The sequence below is a fragment of the Suricata suricatta genome, chromosome 4 (assembly GCF_006229205.1).
Source record: "Suricata suricatta isolate VVHF042 chromosome 4, meerkat_22Aug2017_6uvM2_HiC, whole genome shotgun sequence".
Classification (NCBI taxonomy): domain Eukaryota; kingdom Metazoa; phylum Chordata; class Mammalia; order Carnivora; family Herpestidae; genus Suricata; species Suricata suricatta.
In genome coordinates, this window is record NC_043703.1 from 59,884,025 (window position 1) to 59,893,166 (window position 9,142).

General features: G+C 51.8%; 1 long non-coding RNA gene across 2 annotated transcripts; it reads right to left on the bottom strand.

Annotated features, from left to right (window-relative positions):
• Window positions 1-2,208: 2,208 nt before the first annotated feature.
• Window positions 2,209-9,081, bottom strand: LOC115289540. Of its 2 annotated transcripts, XR_003907674.1 has the most exons (5): window positions 8,984-9,081; window positions 6,366-6,474; window positions 5,091-5,239; window positions 3,444-3,497; window positions 2,209-2,329 (listed from the first exon to the last, which is right to left on the bottom strand). It is a non-coding gene; the product is annotated as an uncharacterized LOC115289540 (long non-coding RNA). The 2 variants fall into 2 exon arrangements; XR_003907675.1 differs by lacking the exon at window positions 3,444-3,497.
• Window positions 9,082-9,142: the final 61 nt, after the last annotated feature.

Here is a 9,142-nt window from a genome sequence, read left to right on the forward strand (position 1 = left end):
TGACATTGAACAAAAGCCAGGTGGACCCTTTCTGCAGATAAGTCACCATGCTCCATGGCCCAGGCATCATGAGATGACATCACAGGCACCCTCCACCCCTGGGAGGGCATGAGTCTGAGAACCAAATGGGAAACAGCCATGAATGCACCCTCAGTAGAAATCACTACATAGGAAGGAGGTGCTAGTTAATATTCATATTGAGTAGGCAGGAAGCTAAACCAGTAATTCTCAAAATGTTGAAATTCCACATTGACCTGGGAGACCTGGAGAGTAGAAACTCCCGTTTTACGTCTTAGTGTTCACATGTTGACGGGGTCAGTCCCCACAAGACCTAAAGCATGTTTACAGCACCTTCCGGCCACATCAGGAATGTGGCAGGAGTTCAAATGTCGCCCCCGGGCACTGTACCTCCGTAATCTTTCTCCTTAAAACCTGTAACTCCAGTCTAAGCATGAGAAAAACATCAGACAAATCCTGACTGAGGGACAGTATACAAAATCCCTGACCAGTGCTTCTCAAAACCTTCATGTGAGTCACAGCCAAGAGGAGATTAAGGAGACCTGATGACCAAATGTGGTGTGGCGTCCTGGACAGGATCCGGGAACAGAAACGGGGTAGTAGGCAAGAACTAGGGAAATCTGAATAGCATATGGACTTTGATAATAAAGTATTGATATTGGTCCATTGCAACTCCCTCGTTGAAAGAGGTTTCTGGGGGTGTCTGGGTGGCTCAGTCAGTGGAGCATCCAACTTCGGCTCAGGTCATGATCTCATGGCTCCTGAGTTCAAACCCACAGGCTGTCAGCTGCAGTTGCATGAAAGGATTTGTCCCCAAGAAAGAAGGTGAGGACTCAGCAGGGACTGGCCCACAGCCAAGAGATGAGGAAGAGCAGGAAGCCACCAGCCTAGGCTGGAGGAACGCAGGAGGTGGTGTGACCTGAGCCAGGAGCCAGACTCACCACCAAAAGGAAGAACCTCAGAGCAGGTCCAACTGTTGCCAGGGAAGTCAAATATCTTACTTCTCCCTTCCTCCCCTCTACCAATCTTCCTCAGTGGCCAAGCCCAGCCAGCAGCTGGTTGATGTGAGAGCGGGAGGAACACATACATTGGGGTATGTGCATCTACTCCCCATTTGCCGCCGCTGTGCTACAGAGCAGGGCAGGCAGGCCCGGGGTGGGGGGCTCCCAGGCTTCCCTGCAAGTGCGTGTTAGCTACTTCACCCCTTCCGAGACCGTGAGGGGCTGCATCTGACTCTACTCTCTCTGTCCCCATGGACACATGGTTCACACTCAAGCGTATGTTTAAATATAGAGTAATATCGCCCTTACTTTTCAGATGAGGAAACTGGGGTTCAGGGAAGCTAAGAACACTGCCCAAGTTCACAAGACTAGTGAGCGCAGATCCAGACTCCGATCCCAGCCCAGCTCCTTCCCACGCACCACGCTGTGTATCGAGGGGCTGTATGCACTAGACCAGATGAAGCTGTGGCAGTCTCTCTTTCATAAAGGGGGAGGAGCAGCTGATCCCTGGCACGGCATGGAGGTACACTGAGTCAGGGAAAGGACATCTACCACGGGCACGAGCACACAGGCACTAGCCCCTCAGAGTTCTCTGCACTGGATGCCACTTACAAACACACAAGAAAAGAATCTCCATTGTGTGAGTTCCAACCCCACCTTGGGTAGTATATGGGTAGGGGGGAGGCAGTAAATAAAGGGTGCCTGTCTCCCCAGCCTGGGAAATATGTTGCTCCCTCTTTTCAGCCCCACGCTCCCAGTGATGGTGGAGTTGGATATAAGGATTGCTTACTATTACAAACAAAACCATGCTGTCATCTTTTTCCATATCAATCCACTTTGTAAAAAATGTAGCCCAAGCCCAGCATGCTGGAAGCCGGGCAATCCCTGGTCCGCCTGTGGCCCATTAGTATTCTGGCTGCATCAGGCAGCAGCACAACTGAAAGTTATCAGCAGGCAGACAGCCAGCTTTCAATCTCAAGAACCACAGCCCTGGATCGCAGCGGCACTCACGCATTAGAGAAGATTTAGAGACCCTCACGCCCGCCGCCAGCGCTGAGCCTCTGTGTGGCATCTGATGGCCAGAGACCACAGAGGGGTGGTGAGAAGAGAAAGGAAAGGGGCTTGCTTAGAATACGTTATTTAAACAATAATAATAACAGCCTTTAGGAGCAGATGCAAAATATCCTGTTCTAGATTGGGGCATTTTTTCCTTCTGGCCACGGTCCAAGCTTGAGGGTGCAGGGGGTGCGGTGTCCTCGCCCAGTCCCTTCCCACGCCGGAGCAGAGGGTCCCCGGAGAAAGGAGGACTCCTGCAGAATGGAAGGGAGGACAGAGGGAAATTCTTCAGCGAAAGTGAGAGGCCCTTTCCATCTTCTCCTTTCTGTCTCCAACTCCTAGCACACGGCCTGACATAGGATTCACTCTCAAACACAGGTTCAAACATAGAATGCTATCACCCCCATTTTTCAGATGAGAAAACTGAGGTTGAGGGAAGCGAAGAACACTGCCCAAGCTCCCTTCATGGGGTTTCCCCGGTCTCCAACTGGGGGCGAGCTTCACGGGGTCCAACCTGCACAGGGACACAAGCCCCACATTTGGAAGGGCTCCACACATGTTTCAGTGGGTCTGCTTCCACCATCTTGAAGTGTTTCATACTTAAAAAAAATTTTTTTTAATGTTTATTTATTTTTGAGAGACAGAGAAACCAAGAATGAGCAGGGAGGGGCTGAGAGAGGGGGGACACAGAATCCAAAGCAGGCTCCAGGCTTCGAGCAGTCAGCACAGAGCCCGACACAGGGCTCAAACTCACCAACTGTGAGATCATGACCTGAGCCAAAGTCAGATGCTTAACCAACTGAGCCACCCAGGAGCCCCTAAGCGTTTCACACTTTTTACACAGGGGTCCCACATTCTCATTTTACACTGTGCCCCACCAATCACACAGCCAGTCCTGGCTCCGACTGTCTTAGGAAAGAGAGAGCACAAAATGTGGGCCAGCTCTGAAAGCTCTTGCAAGGAGGTGACTCTCGTCAAGAGCTAACCATTGCCCATTGTCCCTCTTTATTGGAAAGCCACTGGGTCAGTTCATAGCTTGGCCTGGTGCCCGAGTCACCCTCGATGTGTCTCACCGACATGGGCTCCTTCCCTGGTAGAAACCCCGACAGAGTCATGGTCAGTATAATGTCTCTGCAGCAGGGACTGGCCCCTCACAGACAGCCCCGGACGGAGGGTCAAACCCAGCAAAGTGCAGCTCCAGCTCCCAGGGGGGCTGGGGCTGCCTCCAACTCAGAAGCACCAGCTCAGGCCACTGCCAGCCCAGGGATCGTGGGCAGCAGGGCAGCCCCGTCTCCCAGCTGCAAGAAACCCCCAGGGAGAGGGGCAAAGAACAGCTCCCCTGGTTCTCTCTCTCCCTGGTGATCTCACCTTTGGCACCTTCTGCCTGGTCTTGATCTCAACAATCCAGGCGAACTGTGCCACCTGGTGGAATTCAACAAAACCATCTGTGAGTTCCAGCAATAGCGGTGGCTGTGGAGACCAGCTTTTCGAAATGAATTAAGACACAGGAAGTATACCTGAAACTATTCTGGAAAATCTAGATGGATGGTCCCCACAGTTAGGGCAGCAGGTGTAATAATGAAGGTGATCCTAGAATCCACTCTCCTGCCTCTATGGGCAGGAGATGGGGCACCCAGAAAAAGGTCCTGATTTTTGTAGGGGTCTGAACACATCAAGGATAAGCAGTGTGGGTCGGGGTCACACCTGCATCCCTGGCATCACGCACAGCACCTGACACACACATCTCAGCCTGGCTGCCCTTTAGACTCGCCTGGGGAGTTTTAAAAACTCCAGATGATGGGTCTGGGCCTAGGTATGTTTTAAAAGTTCCCAGTGAGTCTAATGCTCAGCCCAAGTTCAGAAGCACTGGACTAACATGTAGCAGGGACTCGATTAATATTTACTGACTGGTCAAATCCATAAATGGCACTTAGACTATTCTAGCAAAGACCATACCATCATCAATCAAAGTTTATTGAAAGGGGGAATGCCCGGACTGTGGCAGTTAAAAAATGATCATCACAGAGCCTGATTTCTTCACCTGAAATAGGCCGCTTTATTAAATGGAGTCTGCTTCACGGAGGGCTATAGCCAACCATGTAGCCAGCCTCTCTCCTTTCTCCACAACGTTCCCAAGGATCTCCCAGTTGCTAAGACGCACTTATTCCTCACCCTGACTGGGCAGATAATGACATAGAGCCCAGGTGGGATAATACCGTCCTACAAAAGGCCTAACTTGTTTTAAAGGGAAAATCCTTTAAGCATCTTGCAAAGTGATACCTCCCTAACCTATTCTCCAACTTCTGCCAGAACATCCATTTTTCTGGAGAAGAAGAGTCTCTGGACTTTTCTAGCCACACAGTGTCCCTGCGTGGCCCAGGTAGTTGAATCCATGCAGAAAATTCTGGCATTTACCCAGAGAAAGACTCCAGCTGATTGAATAATTTACAGGGCCCCCAGAGAGACTTTGCACAAAATCAAGGTTAGGGAGAAGTAAGAGGTCATCTCCAGCTGCTCTGAGCCTGGCGGCTGGACCCCAGAACACCAGGAAGAAGGACTCTCCAGTTATTCTGGGGGTACTGATTCTTAAGCAGCATCCACAGCCAAACCGCAGTGGGCTCCCACTCTCCTCCCTCCATCCCCCCGCGACGCTCCATGACAACACAGGAGGCGGGTACCAGGTATCTATGTCCTTTTAAAGTTCTACTGGTGACTCAGATGCCCAGGGTTGGGAACCCCTCACTGCCCTTAATGATGTGTGGCCGTGACCTGAGATCACCTGTGAATTAATGAAGAGTTGAGGGAAGGCCCCTGCAGTCACGTGCTCCATCCACCTCTAGCTGGAAACTCAGTGCACACCTCAGCATCAGCAGCTGTGCAGATCACCACGGGATCACGGTCAACTCCTGGCCGTGCTGGCTGGGCCTTTCCTGACCTGCCTGTGACACTGGGCACTCCCCCCAGTACGGAGCAGCCACAGGCTGACCTCGAGTGGACACACAGCAGGCTGCTCACCTTGCTTGGCTATTTGAGTTGCCATTGCTGTTCCAATGCCACTGTTCCCTCAGGTGACCAAGTGGGCTCTTCCAGGAAGTTGGACCTTCAAGCCACCAGGCACAACGTCCTCAGATGCTGATTCAGAGCCACTCCTGGAAGGAGCAAGCCTACAGAAAGAATGGCTGTAAGGAGTCAGGAACAGAATCCCCTGCAGGGAGAAAGTCTAATTCTGGGACGAGCATGATTGCTGTCTCCTAGCACATCACACAGCTCCTTCCTCCCTTCCTCGCCTCCCGGCTTCCCTCCCAGGTCTCAGGAACAATACCACCTTCTCAGAGTTTATGTTTCCTCTGTCACTGGCTTCCTTAGCTTTCAAAAATATTTGGAGACCCTAACAATTTGGCTTTCTCTGACTGCCTCTGATACCAGAAGGGCCCCTCTCCAAAAAAATCCTCTGATAGATGGATTTTTTCCCTTTTTCAAGTTTTGAGGGGAAAAGAAGAGGAGCCTTAGAGACCATTAGCATCGTGCCTGTTGCATGGCAGGACAGATGTCCCAACTTAGCTACCGAAGGACCCAGTGGGTGGGGGAGATTTGCAAATAAGAATGAAGCTGGAGGAAGGTAGTTATTTGAGCTCGGTACAACCTCAGAGAAAGCAGGCTCCTTCAGGGCTACAGGGCAGGTGCTGGGTGACTCTAGGGGGCGCCCTTCTGAGCACAGTGATGGGAGATTTGTATCTGCATCAGAGCAGCTTCCTCACAGAGGACAGCAAAGTGGGCCCGGGTGTGGCGGGGGGTTCTCACTTGCACGAAGGGGTCACACTGCAGAGAAGCAGCCCTGAGTTCCTTAACTATTTCTCTCAACCTTGTAAGACTCGTCTTCTACCTTTGCTCCCCTAGTGTTTGCTGGAGGCGGATTAGCAGGAGGAGGGCCTGAGGGCAGAGCCCTCCCCACGCACAGGCAGGCTGGGGTCTCAGAGCCTGCATCGCTCACCCAAAGAGGCCAGGGGTTTCTCGTGCCCTGCAGCGGAGAGCAGGGCCCTTTCCCCTGAAGGTTCTGCGCAAAGCCCAGTGGCCTCCCGCACACGGTGTTTACACACAGCCTGCCAACAGCTGGTGTCCCTGGCATCGCACAATTGCCAACTACAAGCCTGGACGCTGGAGAGGGGGCCAAAGAATGTTTATGAGCCTGGGTTAGGATTGGAAGTCCTTGCCACAGGGGCAGCCATGGCCCCTTGTCTCACAGTCAGGAGACCAGGAATAATGTTCTCCTTCCCACCATCTGTAACTCACCTGAGTGTCCAGGGCAGCTCCGAGCACGCCCTTCCCGCTGCTTCTGCTGCTAGCGGCACAGTGGGGTGCGCAAGGCTTCTGACTATTCCAAAGCTTCCTGAGAGGCTGACTTGAAGCCAAAAAGAATATCAATAATAAGGGTTTTGGATCAAACAATGTGGGTTTAAATCACAACTCTGCTTCTTAATAGCTATGCAATCCCCCGTGTTAACTTAATCTTTCTGGGCTCCTGTCTCCTGCAGAAAGAGGATAAGAAGAGCTAACTGTTGGGCAGCCTGGATGAGATCATGTATATAAGGCATTTATTACCACACTTGGAATAAATTAAGAGCTCAATACCCATAGTTGCTATTAATATTACTATTAGTCAATAGTAATCAATACTCTCCATATTCAAAACAGAGTTCCTCATTTGCCCCCACCCCTATCCCGGCCCTCCAAATTATTAGGGACTTTGATAGTATTTTAAACTATAACCAAAGATAAAGCTGTAAGATTTGCTTTCTCAGACAAATGTCCGGGGAAAGGGGAGGAGGTGGATAAGGGGGGATGTGGATCACTGTGAACGGATTTTCTAGCAGAAGCAAACAGTTCCTCAAAAACCGCTAAGGTCCCGGGGAGTCAAGGAATAAGGTCCTGGCCAGAAGAAAGTACTGGTGGGGGGCGAGTGAGACCTTCCCAAACCACAAGAGAGAAGTGCAGGCCATAGAGAACATGCGGGGAAAGTGCTCCAAAGATCCTCCCTCCCTCCAGGGGCATGAAGCTGAGAGGCTTTCCCTGGTGACACCTAGAGGAGACCTTAGTCTCCGAGGACCACGTTGATCCTATTAAACACTAAACTTTCGGACCGAAGCTCCTATGGATTAAATCTCTTCCTCAAACTCCAAGTAGTGAGCCTTCCAAGAGGGCGGGGCCAGGCTGGCCAGCTGGGCCTGTCACACCCTCCTTCTGTCCTTCGCTTTGGCTCTCTGACTTCAGTGCAGGATCCTGTCCTCAGATCTGTGGTTAACAATAAGATTTGGCTTTTTTTTTTTTTTTGTATCCTCCCTGCCCTCTTTTGGGGAAGTTTTTTATCTTCACAAATCTTGATACGAGTCCCTATTTTTCAGTGCAAAGAGAAATGAATGGCTTGCCCAAGGTCGGAAAGTGGTAGGTGATAAAGCCAAAGAAGGGTTTCCATTCTTTCAACACCCCAACCTGGGGCACCTTCTACCGCACCAGTGAGGCTCAAACGGTGCTCCCCAGACAGGCAGCAACGGCATCACCTGAGAACCTGTTAGAAATGCTTTGTCTACTGAGTCCACAGTTCAAAATGCAGCCCAGCAATATACGTGTTTCTGATTCAAACTGAGCAACTACTGTGCTTGTGTTTCCAGAACCTCTGAAGGTAGGAATCACCAGGGGGCAAGCTCCCAGGCACCCTTTCCCCTCAATTTACTCAACAGGGAATTTGCATACGCCCCACCTACATGTGTCAGGGGCTTAGGAGTCAGGGTGTGTTTGCTTTTTTAATTGTCCCAGGTAATTCTCAGGTTCAGCAAGTTTAGGGAACAGCGACTTGACACTGCTGCAGAGGAGATCGACATAGGGGGAACTTCGTAAAAATCACGGTGTGTAAAGAAAAAACATTACAAACCCGAACTTACAGACCCTCATATAGCGATGAAAATAAGGAATTGTCTTTCCGTCCCCCTCCATGTAAGAGTTTGGGGAGAGACTTTCAGAAGCCTGCTTTTCCAGGGTGAGAAGCTAACTCAAGCTCTTCAGCCGGCTCTGTGTAACATGGAAAGACCCAGTGAGTAACGGGCCACTGCCAGTATTTGAAAGAGTGAGACTGCCACTGTATTTGCCAAAACCCAGTGGGGCAGGGTTGACAGCTAAGCTTCCCACTATTCTCTGCAGCCCTGCCTCCTGAGAAAAACATGCACTTTTTGCAAAAGGATGGGGTGCGGGGGTGAAGAGAAGGCGGCAGCAGCATGCTGCCTCTCCTTGGAACATGGAAATTTGCCGCCTGCTTTAGGAACTTATAAAACCCTAGTGCAAGGAGAAGAGGAGGTCCCTTAGATGACTGGGCCGCATGGGAATCATCTAGAGGATGTTATAAAATGTCAGTCTAGGCTCCAATGCAGGCCAACCAAATCGGAATCTCTAGGGGCAGGGCCTGACATGCATTTTAAATTCTTGTCCCACTACTCAAACAGAACTGAGAACCACGGCGGAAGCCTAATTAATTCTAAGATAAAAACCATCTCTCTGTCCCCCGGAACTGGCCGCCTCTTAAAACCACAACGAGGTGGACAACCAGCTACGGTACAGCGAGGGTGACCACCAGGCCAGTGAAACCATCAAATGCCGTTCACCAGGCTCACACTGGGTGCACTGGGGACACCGACCCCGAAACCCGCAGTCCAAAGTTCCAGCTGGAGCGAGAGGTCAGAGTCCACAAGCTGCGTTCTATGGGTGAGAGAACACACACCCAGGAAAGTTCTACGCCGGGGTCCTCACTAGTGATTTAGAGCTCGTGCCTCCCAGGGCCGGAAGCAGCCCCGAGTGGCTATGGAGCACACCCTGCAGGGCGCCCAGGTGACGCCCGGGTGGCTCCCGGGCGCGCGGCCCACCTGGCCTCAGTGAGTCCGGGTCCTACGCGGCAGAGCCCCGCCCCTCGGGCGCCAGCCGGGAGCGGCCTCGGGGCTGGACCCTGCCCGCCAGGCTGCCGGCCTGCGGGTGCCACTGTCGCTCAGCCGGCCCAGTGAGACGGCGAAGTCGCGGGCGCGTCC